At 45.3% G+C, this 12,108-nt stretch overlaps 1 long non-coding RNA gene across 1 annotated transcript in view; it reads right to left on the bottom strand.

Moving 5' to 3' along the window:
- The window catches only part of LOC115501542, a 65,634-nt gene extending 57,562 nt beyond the window's left edge, over positions 1–8,072 (bottom strand). The window contains exon 1 of the long non-coding RNA XR_003964827.1: positions 7,927–8,072. This is a non-coding gene — a long non-coding RNA (uncharacterized LOC115501542). The remainder of the gene's footprint in view (positions 1–7,926) is intronic.
- Between the last annotated feature and the right edge of the window lie 4,036 nt (positions 8,073–12,108).

Genomic DNA, 12,108 nt, shown 5'->3' with positions numbered 1-12,108 from the left:
CATGACCTGAGCCTAAGCTGGACGCCTGACTGAGCCACCCAGGTGCCCCAATTATCAATCTATTACGATGATCTATTAATCTATTATTATACTGTTAATCCATTACTATCTTTAATCTATTATAATCTACTATCATTATTATTATTTTTTTTTAATTTTTTTTTCTTTTTTTTTTATTAAATTTTTTTTTTCAACGTTTATTTATTTTTGGGACAGAGAGAGACAAAGTATGAACGGGGGAGGGTCACAGAGAGAGGGAGACAGAATCGGAAACAGGCTCCAGGCTCTGAGCCATCAGCCCAGAGCCCGACGCGGGGCTCGAACTCACGGACCGCGAGATCGTGACCTGGCTGAAGTCGGACGCTCAACCAACTGCGCCACCCAGGCGCCCCTAATTTTTTTTTTTTCAACGTTTATTTATTTTTGGGACAGAGAGGGACAGAGAGAGACAGAGCATGAACGGGGGAGGGGCAGAGAGAGAGGGAGACACAGAATCGGAAACAGGCTCCAGGCTCTGAGCCATCAGCCCAGAGCCTGACGCGGGGCTCGAACTCCCGGACCGCGAGATCGTGACCTGGCTGAAGTCGGACGCTTAACCGACTGCGCCACCCAGGCGCCCCAACTATCATTATTATTAATCTAACAATGAGCATATAGAGAAGCAGATCAGTCAAATGATTAGACAGGTATGACCAAAATGAAGGACTTTGAATTAAGACACGCTGTAATGAATTGGGTACCGTCAGTTCATTAATCTTTTCACTGATGCATTGTGTGATGCAAGTACAATGAATTGTGTGATTTGGTTTCTCCTCCCTAAGTGTTAATTGCAGGAATTGGGAAAAGCTGAGCAAATTGTATGACAGAAAACAAAATAATTAAAACATGTGTTACTGATTATAAGGAGTTTGAAAACCATCAAAGCAAGCAAACACAGAGAGGAGTTTATTAAAAGGCTTTGCCCCTGGATGTCTAAGAACAATGGACAAACCCTGGTTTTAATAGTTAAAGGGGGCACAAGTCTGTACGTGAAAGTATCAGACGATGAGTTTTTTTTCCACTAGTGCCCCTGTAATGCTATGATCTCATAACTCTTTCCTTTTTGGGAGTTCTCCAGTCAGAATGTGGTGACGTGCACCTCCTTGACTCTCTCTTGTTCTTCATTTCAGGAAAATGATGGAAAGGAATCATGGGTTAGATTTATAGCCAATGGATTTATTGAGTGAAATCCAAGGGTTTATTGTAAGTTAAGGCCATTTCCCACCTAAATAAGTGTACCATTGAAAAAATGGCCATGAGCTCCAAGCTGGGCGTCGTTTGGATTCGGTTACAAGCCTACCAGTTCTGCAAACAATGAATCTGTCTCCGTATCAGACCACGGTGGATGCAACTAGATTCAATTATGCTACAGAATCCACCAATATTGCTGAATGCTTCCCCTGACGTTATCCTCAGGTAGAATTCCCCATGATGTGAGTCCATTTTTGACAGCCAAGTTTTCATACTATGTGAGACATCTTTATATTCTTCCAAATATACTTTAAACATTGGGAAAATCATCATGTTAAAGATCAGTTAACATTTATGCGATTTAAAGACAGAGGTTTTTGTTTTGGTTTGGTTTGATTTTGTTTTTAAACATAGCGCTCTGTGGCGGTAACTTAAGGACCAACAGGGGAATTTGGTGGGGAGACGGGAAGACCCCCATCTAACCATGAACCAAAAGAGTTCTGTCTTTATCTGTTTATATAATGGCCCCTACATAAGACCTAATGGGGGAAACAGAGTTTAGATAATAAGAGTATTTGAGCCATTGCTTAAAAGAAAATCTGTCACAGATTAAGGACATACTGTGTGTCAGCTACTTTAGATAATCATTACCACAACCCTTACCAGTGACAACCTATTCTATGGATGAAGAAACTGAGGCATAGATATTAACTATTTTGTAAGTCACACTGCTGTTTCAGGTAGGGCCAGAATAAGAATCCATGATTTATGTACTCTCGAATCCAAAATCATTCTTTTCTTTTTTCTTTTCTTTTCTTTTCTTTTTGGAGAGACAGAGCAAGAGCATGGGCAGGAAAGAGAAGCAGAGGGAGAGAGAGAGAATCTCAAGTAGGTTCCACACTCAGCACAGAGCCCAAGGCGGGGCTTGATCCCATGACCCCGGGATCACGACCTGAGCCAAAATCAAGAGTTGGACGCTCAACCAACCCAGGCGCCCCTCAAAACCATTCTTAAAGATTAAATTTATTCATGTTTTTATATAGCCTTACTAAAGATAAACTTGTTTATTAAAATAAAAAAAAAAGAATTCCCCACGATGACAACAATGGTGATGATGTTAATGATGATGAACATAGTAAAATGAATACAGCTACTCTTTATTGAGCCATTAGTATTGCCCCAGCCTTGTGTCCCCAAATTCCTGGAAAATAAAAATTTCTGTGCATGATACATCTACAGATTCTCAGGCTCCAACCCAAGCACTCTCAAAATTCTTAGGGGGTAAATGCAGGAAGTTGGGGGACAGACCACTGTGCTATGCTATGGGCTGAGTACTTTTCACCCATTATCACATTTGATCCCAGCAACAATGTCAAGATGCAAATTCCATTATGTAGCCCATCATACAGATGAGAAGGCTAAGGCAGAGAGAAGTGAAGTGAGTTGCTTAGGGCTGCTAGCTTTGACACGCTTGTCCTTAGGTACAGTCTCTTGAATTCTAGGTCTGATGTTGCACCCCAAACAGAAGGGGTTAGCCGGCTTCCAGGGAAGCTGAAATGAAATTCTCCACAACTCGGTGTTCCTGTATAGGGCAGGGACTATTCCAGCTTGGCCTTTTGCCCTATCCTTCCTGGATCCTGAAGGATTCACTCCCAAGCTTTTCTTTGCTCTCTAGCATCTCAAGTCTCCCCCTCTCTACTGGCTTCCTCCTCTCCACCTTGAGTCCAAAGGGTAAGATTTCTTTCTTTTTTTAAAATTTATTTATACTTCAATTAGTTGATATACAGTACAATATTGGTTTCAGGAGTAGAATTCAGTGATTCATCACTTGCATATAACACCCAGGGCTCATCCCACAAGTGCCCTCCTTAATGCCCACTGCCCACCTAGCCCATCCCCCACCTACCTCCCTCCATCATCCCTTGGTTTGTACTCTATTATGAGGAGTCTCTTGGGATGCCTGGGTGGCTCAGTCGGTTGAGCGTCTGACTTCGGCTCAGGTCATGATCTCGCGGTTCGTGAGTTCGGGCCCCACGTCAGGCTCTGTGCTGATGGCTCAGAGCCTGGAGCCTGCTTTGGATTCTGTGTCTCCCTCTCTCTCTGCCCCTCCCCTGCTCATGCTCTGTCTCTCTCTCTCCTTCCAAAATAAATAAAAACGTAAATAAATAAATAAATAAATAAATAAATAAATAGAGTCTCTCGTGGTTTGTTCCCCTCTCTTTTACATACTTGCAAATATGGCAGCCTATAATGAGTGCCACCGATGAGGAACAAGACAACAAGGCCATGGAACTTTGGAAGGGGAACATTAAGTCCTGCCTGGATTTTTAGACATGGTGTCGCATGGACCAATTCGCATGGGTTAGCTGTGGGATATTGGTAGTTTTCCACTGGCAGACGCGGTGCGGAGTCACCAAGAAAATATTCTGCCCCTTTCCTCCACTCTGCAAATTGGATCTCTGTAACATAGACCAAGTGGGGGAAAATAAATCTTAGTCCCAGCGATGGTTTAGCAGTCTAAATCATTGGTTTCAAAATAGGACCAAATTCCAACCAGCTGGTAGTGATTTTCAAATCCTGACCTCTGCAGAAAGGGGTGAAAAACTCACCGGAAAGGCCTTATGTCCAGGGCACCAGGCCCCTCTTCCCTCACAGGGTGACACGAATGCTTTGGGGCGTTTTACTTTTATTTTTAATTTTGTTAGTAACCGCAAGCCACATTGTTCCGGTATTTTGAATGCAGCATTTATAAGTTGAAAATAGAAGGAGGGTACAGAATGTGCAACATTTTCTAGCTCATTATTCCATGTCCATATTAAACACACACACACACACACACACACTTTAAAAAGCAAAATTCTGCATTCTTCAAGGTAGCAGCTGTAACAGTACAGCAATTTACAATGATGGGTAAAAATGAAGCTCGTCGCCACCTGGTCTGTCTCATTTATCTCTGCTGCCACATGGGATAGCCCTCTGAGTCCTCATCACTTCTATCCTTTCACAGTTCCTAGATAAGAATACATGACCACGTGCCATTCACCACCTGTTATGGGCTGACCTCTGTCCCCCCAAAAGACAGAGTGAACCCCTGACTCCTATTATCTGTGAACATGGTCTTATTTGGAGATGGGGGTCTTTGCTGATTTGGTCAAGTTAAGATGAGGATATTAGGGTGGGGAGTAACCTAATGAGAAGATGGCCAAGGGACAGATACAGAGACACAGGGAGAATGTCATGTGAAAATAAAGGCAGAGGTTGACCCTGTATGTCTACAAGTCAAGGAATGTCAAGGACTGGTGACCATCACCAGAAGCTAGGAGAAAGTCATGGGCCAGACTCTTCCTCAGAGCCCCCAGATCAAGGCTTCCAGCACTCTGATTCTGGACTTCCGGGCTCCAGAACTAGGAGAGAATAAATTTCTGTTGTTTTAAGCCACCCAGTTTGTAGTACTCTATTAAAGTCAGGCCTAGGGAACTGATACACCATCTCTACGAAGACCGCCCACAAAAGGACTCTCTGTAACATTACAAAACCACTTAATCTGACAACTGTTAGAAATGTGAAAAAGATTATCACATGACAGAGGGTGTGAGATCTTACAGAGTGGGTCACTAGTCTGCTTTGATGGGGAAAAACAAGGCTGATCACAGAGAAGTTTGGTTCATCTGCAGAAGGAAACCTAAGAAATGGTCTGATCCAGGAGTGTGCCAACAATGGCCTACAGGCTCAAATCAGCCCGGGCCTATCACTGTATAGGCCCTGAGCAAAGAAAGATTTTAACAATTTTTTTTAAATTATAATTTTTAAAGTAGGCTTCATGCGTAGCTCAAAGCCCAACATGAGCCTTGAACTCACAACCTTGAGATCAAGACCTGAGCCGAGATTAAGAGTCGGATGCTTAACTGACTGAGCCACCCAGGTGCCCCTGGATTTTACATTTTTAAAGAGCTCTTGACTGTGGGCCCATCTCTCTTTTCCTTCCATCCAACGGAGGTCTCCAAATGGACGGAGAAGCCACTAGATGGAAAGATTCTTTGTCTCCAAAAGACTTGTGGTGTAGACCAGTGCTCAGTTCACATTTTACTGTGATGTAAGAAGTACGTCTTAACTGTGTGCAGCCACTGAGATGTTCGTTTTACAAGGGTGAGGGCCCTGTGTCATTGCTGTGGTCCCATCCTAACAAACACTCTTATGCTCCAAGACTGACCCTAATAATTTAAAAGAACATTCAACTGAGACCGCATGTGGCCCACAGAGCCCAAGATACTACCTGACCCCTTACAGAAAAAGTAGGCCAACTCTTGGTCTAGTCCAGTGATATCTAGTATTATTGTTAATTTTTTAGCGTGGGACATTTATTTTTATTTTTATTTTTTACACTAGATAAAGCAGATAGAAAATTAAAGATGATGTGAATGAAGGAGTGCCCGCTGTCTTGAGTTCCATCTCCCCCTGACCTGACGGAACCCTGGGTTCCAGCGAAAACTCGCTATAGTGATATTGGCAACCATCGATCAAGCACTTACAGTGTTTCAGCAGTACTGTGCTGAACACTCCACATACACTCTTGAATTTAATCTTCAAAATAATCATGAGAAGTGTGCTGTTATTATCTCCATCTTTATACATGAGGGAAGTGGAGCTTAGAGAAATTAAATAAGTTAATTGCCCTATATTTACATCTGGTTAATGGCAAAGACAACTCATATTGATGTCCCTCTGGCTCTGAAACCCACATTCTTAACTATGCTACGTTGCTCTCCCCAAACGAAGCTGCTTTTATCTGCGTCTACCTCTTCACGGACGGCCCTGGGTCTAGGAAGGTGAAAGGTATGTCCAAGGTCACAGGCTAGTTGGTCATACGCTTGGGTCTTGAGTCTAGACCTCCTAAGCCTTGACATGGCACTGCTTCTGCTGTCCCTGCAGACTTGCTCATCCTGACTTCACGTGGGCTGATAGGGACATTGACCAGAACAGCTCTGGGATAGGAAGGGGACCAGGTGTAAATGCCAGAGTCCCCCATGTTCTCTTTCTCAAGCTCATCAGTTTGACGGGCTAGAGAATGACGTTTATGTAACGTGGGGACTGGTGAACCATCGTCTCCCCCTCCGTTTCCCCCTCTTGTCTCTGCTCACAGGAGCGGCACCTCCCTCAGCAAGAGCCAGCACAGGACTTGCCTCTTAGGAGAGGCCCGGTGCGTGTTCTGTTCTCCAGCAGCCTCCAGCAGTGGTCGACCAGGCACGTTCCTCACGCCGACTTAGCCAGCCTTTCCCTGCCTCCGTTCCCTCTCCCCCTCTCCCCGCTTCACTCTCTTATCCTCTGGACTGGAAGCATGGAACTGTCTTCCAGAATCTCAAGAATCTGTCTCTCCACACCAAGAATCTCAGAACTGCCTTGACTGAGGTCAGCTGATTCCTTCTTAACCCAGCCCTTAGGATCATTTCTATCCACATCTTACCCAGAGGGCTGCATTTCCAGGAGACTCAGCCCAGCCTCCCACCTGGGAATAATAGCTCCTTTCCCTGTGAAATACTAGGTGTGGTTTCACCTTCTCTGCATGGGATGTACTGTGTATACCAGTGGCATCAATGCAATTACGGTCACCAATGGCTTTGAGAGACAGAGCTTTGTAGAAGTGGTAATACTAATAGCATAATTAATTCACCAAGCACTTTATATAGGTAGGACCTTGTAGGGAGATGCTGCTATAATCTCCTTGTTGTATGTGGGGAAACTGAGGCATAGAATGGTTAGGTGGCTTGTCCAAGGACACAGTCAGGAGACCATGCAGCCAGATTTTAGACTTGTGGAGCCTGGCTATCAAGTCTGTGGTCTTTATTGCTTCTCTACACTACCTTGTGTAAAGATAGCAGTCACCTTTGTTGACTGCCTGCTGTATGCGGTGGGAAATTACTGGGAGAAATTTGCCTGTATGTTTTCCCTGGTAACCCCCGTGTTTTCCCCCCATTAGGCAGTGCAGCTGTCTGTCTTTAGTGCTTTAGGGAAGGGAAAACCAGCAAAATGTAGGTAACAGAGGAGCCACAGGTTTAGCTTTTGAGTCCCAAGTCCCAGGCTCCAGACAGAAACTAAAGATTTGGGAGATGGGAGATCTCAGAAACTCCTTCTCCAGAGTAGATTCAAACCTGGGGACTATTCAAATTTGGGGAGATGGAGGGTCACAGAAGCCAAGAAAGCTGATATGATGGAGGGTGGGGTCCCCGGGAGGGAGCCCCGAGCACCACCCACTTGCCCTGAAACCCAGTGTCCCCTAAGCAGACCAGCCACAGAGCACCCAGACAGGACCTTGTGTTTCAGTAAGGACATCCCGGACTGACAGAGGACGTGCCTCCACGGCTACGCCACAGGAACTAAGTAGATTCACAGAAAAATAAGGAACGCAGCCGAACTTGGGTCCACGTGTACCTACCACACACGCATTGTCTGTCACCTGCTGCAGTGACCCCCGCAGAGTCATTTTTTTATTGTGGAAAAAGTACATGCCCAGGGGACACAGCCCATAAGCAGAGGGGGAAAAAAATCACACTGGGAGAAAAGGGGAAAGTGAACCACGAAGGGAAAAGAAAGAAGTCAGTGCAGGTTGAGTCTATAAGCACGGAGTTACAGCCGTCCCCGGAAAGCACATTTTCTCTTTAGCCTCCAGTGAAAGTGTGCCTGTCGTCATGATATACTCACGGTTTGTTTGGCGGACCAGTTATTCCCTTGATCCTTTTCCCCACAGCTCTAGCTGGGGGCCGGACACCGTGACGACGTGGCCAGGCTCCACAGAGGAGTTAATTCCACTGCGTCGTGGAGGCTAAAACACTGCCTGCGGATCAGGGTTCCATCCTGGAAGCTATGCTTCGTGACAAATATGTTATGAATGACTGCTCATAAAACCGTGCCAATATGCATGCTATCAGCGCATTCAATTATTTTAACCTGCTGTGAACTCGCCTGTGATAAATCATGGGAAAACTAAAGAGATCTATCTTTAGGCGCTGCACTGTGTCACTAGCTCAACTCATTCTCAGCTCTAAAAATACAATTTATATCATCGGATTCTTGAAATTCTTTCAGTGCTTACATTCTGATTTAAGTGGCATTAAAGCTAGGGCAATTAAGCTGAGAAGTCCAAGGCTACTGACCGATGTCCCCCCGGGGCGTGAGCTATCAGATGTGTTTGTCAGACTCGCAACAAGGGTGCAATTAGAAGGCAGGTTCTGGGGCTTCTCAGCCTAAGAGAAGTGGGTCTTTCGGAGAAAGCGTGGACGAGACTTTGGGGGGGACTCATCTAGAGAAAGGTGATCAGAACATTTAATGTACAGTTTGGAACGTTTTGGGAATGATGGTGGTGCGGGGGGAAACCGTCAAAATTAATGCTGGACTCAGGCATAAACCAGGACTGGTTTTGTTCATATGTGCATGGATCCTAATCACGGCCGAGTAATGGAGGGAAAGACTGTACCTCCTTCTTCATGTTGAAAGGCAGCTTCCTGCGGCACCTGGGTGGCTCATTCGGTTAACTGTCCTACTCTTTTTTTTTTTTATTAAAAAAAATGTTTTATTTATTTTTGAGAGAGAGAGAGAGAGAGAGAGAGAGAGAGAGAATGAGTGAGGGAGGAGCAGAGAGAGAGACAGAGACAGAATCCGAAGCAGGATCTAGGCTCTGAGCTGTCAGCATGGAGCCCGATGCAGGGCTTGAACTCACGAACTGTGAGATCATGACCTGAGTTGAAGTTGGACACTTGACCAACTGAGCCACCCAGACTCTCCTTTTTTAATTTTAATTTATTTATATTTAGAGAGAGGGAGAGACAGCAGGAAAGGTACAGGGAGAGAGGACAGAGAGAGAATACCAAGCAGGCTCCAGCCTGTCAATGCAGAGCCTGATTCGGGGCTTGAACTCACAAACTGTGAGATTGTGACCTGAGCCAAAATCAGGAGTCAGATGCTTAACCGACCCAGGACCCCTAAATGTGTTGCTTTGAGAAATGAACGGTTATGAAATTTGGGACCTAAAGTAGAAAATTCCTTGCTAGAAAAGAGGACCACCAATTGTTCTGGTTCCTTTTCTTCCACCAGTAAAATGAGGCAGCTGGATTCCAACTGGGGTGCTCAGCCCAGGCTATATGTTAGAATCACCTGTTGAACCGTAAAAGCATACCAACGTCCTAGCCCAGCCTGGGAGATTTTACTTAGTCTTGGGCAGGGGTCCCCAGGTGATTGTGATGGGAACTGGACTGAACACTATGTGACTGGTCCGTTTCTGAGTCTCCAACAACTTTTATCTGGCTGACTCCGTGATGCTCTGAGCTTTGGGGAACATGGAACAGAAGGAGCAAGAGTAAGCCATTACCATTGGGATTGGCGTGCTATGGTTGGTATTACTCTGATACAACATTTCCTAGGATGCTTCGTGCAGGTTTTCTACCCCTGTCTGGGGGACAAATCAGTAGTTAAACATTTGATGCCATGTATTGGCCATGGTCAGATTTTGAAACAGATAAGCCTTTCGAGGTCAAACACACGCACTCCACTACTGACACGCATCTCACATAATGCTTCGCGATACTGCCTGCGATATAAGTGACTTGAGAAACAATGATGGACGTAAAAACACTATTAGTGAGAGAAGTCCTTCTCACTAGTCATGCTACAGGGATTTCTGGATTTGATTACCCGCTTTTCGATGGCTTGACGATTTGACTGGTATTTAATGCTTTCTCATTTTTCCTGATAGGGACCGCTGAGCACGTTATGTTCTTTCTCCCAGTTGGCAACTCAACAAAGGCCAGCAATAAAAACCTCCACTTGTGTAATAAACTGTTGTACAATCTACTGCTCATGAACAAGGCCCGTGAAGATGTGCAACCTTTCTGCACGTTAAACACAAAGCAGATGGAGGGTTGAAAATAACTCTCCTCTTCGGGGGAGGGGAAAGTCAAAGAGGAGACAGCAAGACTCATAGCGTCCTGAGTTACTGAGCCAGGGGCTGAACTTTTCTGTTCCAGGCTGTCAGGGGAAGCTCACATTCTTTCAGAGATGCTACGTGCCTCAGGGGCCAGGGAAGTCGGGGAATAAAGAAATGGTGTGTCTGGTGGCCGAGAGTCAAGCAGGCTGACCTGGTGCTCGCTAGCCAGGGAAACAAGGCAAGTCATGGGGCCCTTTGAGCCTGCTTTGTAAACCTCATGTTTAAAAGGGTGATAAGTGGGGCACCTGGGTGGCTCAGTCGGTTAAAGGTCTGACTGCAGCTCAGGTCATGATCTCATGGTTCATGAGTTCGAGCCCCATGTTGGGCTCTGTGCTGACGGCTCGGAGCCTGGAACCTGCTTCAGATTCTGTGTCTCCCTCTCTCTCTCTGCCCCTCCCCTGCTTGTGCGCGCTCGCTCTCTCTCTCTCTCTCTCTCAAAAATAAATAAATAAACATTAAAAAAATAAAAAGGTGGTAACTTTGAGCCCTATTCCCCAAGCACAACAGAGATACAGTAGCTAGAAATACAAAAACTTCTGTGTTTTTGCTAATGTAGTCTTAAATTTGCTTTTGTTTACTGTTTTTTTGTGTATATATATAATTTGTACATATATATAATTTATACATATATAATATATATATAATTGATGGGATAAAAGAAATGATAGAGCCTAGAACTTATTAATGATGTAGGTACACATGTATGTGTGTGTTAATCCGTGTCTATTTATTTTCCTCTACTCTGCCCTGTTTTAGGGCGAAAGTAGTAGAAACACATACATAACACATATATAAAAATATAACGGAGCCACCTTCCATTTGTATCCTACCCTGCCATGCCTACCCTCCGGAAAAGTGTGGGGTCTGCATTGTAGGCATTCAGTGTTTGGTACTGATAAAATGTGATGAAATCCACAGAAGGTTTTCCCTAACATACAGAGTCTTGGGAAGCGCTGAAGGAGACATCTGCTAAAGAAGTAAGATCTGGGAGAAAGAGCGTACTTCTAATTGGTTTCCTGGGTCAGGATCCAGTCAGGAAAACAGAAACCACACTAGCAACTTCAAACAGACAGGGTTTAGTACACAAACTGATTACTTGGGTGTGGAATATTGAAAGAACAAAAGACCCCTGGGGAGACAGCTACTGCTTTGGAGCCAATGTGACAGAAGAAAGGAGATGTCAGCCGCTGAGGAAAAGGTGCTCAGACCTCTGAGAAAGGGGCCCAGTGGCTGCTGCTGGTCCCTAAAGAGGCAAACGAAGGTTCTGGAAAGACTCTGCCAGAGCAACCCTGACAAGGTCAGCATGAAGCTCCCTTCTTGTCCTCCAGAGTCATTCTCTCTCCAGCACCACCTGTTGGCAGGACTCAACCAGACAGACAGATGTCAGCTGGGGAGGAGAGCAGGGTACAGGAGGACCTGCTGTCAGTGGAGACAACAGGGGCCCAGCCGGGTCCTGGGTGGAGACCCCCATGAGGTAGAACGTTTTGCCATGGTTTGCAAAACCCATGAGAAATGGCCAGAAAGGGAGGAAAAGGAGAAGAATTCCTGGCTCTGTGGCCAGGTTCCCCCAGCAATGAGAAACGAGTGAGCAAGAAGCCAGACAGAATGTTCCAGAAAAACAGACCACTTCACTGCCCAAAGAGACTGATTCTTTAACAGGAGTACACGAAATGGGAGAGAGAGAGCAAAGATAACAGAGCAAGTGGTAGCACTTTGCCTACAATTTGCATAGCACCCCCGCCCCCCCTCAAGCATCCTGATGTTTTCTCTGCTGTCATTAGCTGCCTCGCACCAGTCAGCCCAAGGACTGCATGTGCCATATCCATAAGTGGCTTTAATCAAAGGGACCGCCTTATGAAGTCCCTGGGCAGCGTCCATACACATCCTGATTCTCCTTTGCTTTG

The sequence above is a fragment of the Lynx canadensis genome, chromosome E1 (genome assembly GCF_007474595.2).
Source record: "Lynx canadensis isolate LIC74 chromosome E1, mLynCan4.pri.v2, whole genome shotgun sequence".
Taxonomy (NCBI): Eukaryota; Metazoa; Chordata; class Mammalia; order Carnivora; family Felidae; genus Lynx; species Lynx canadensis.
The sequence above is the reverse complement of the archived record's forward strand: the minus strand, read 5'-3'. Positions and strand labels throughout refer to the sequence as shown.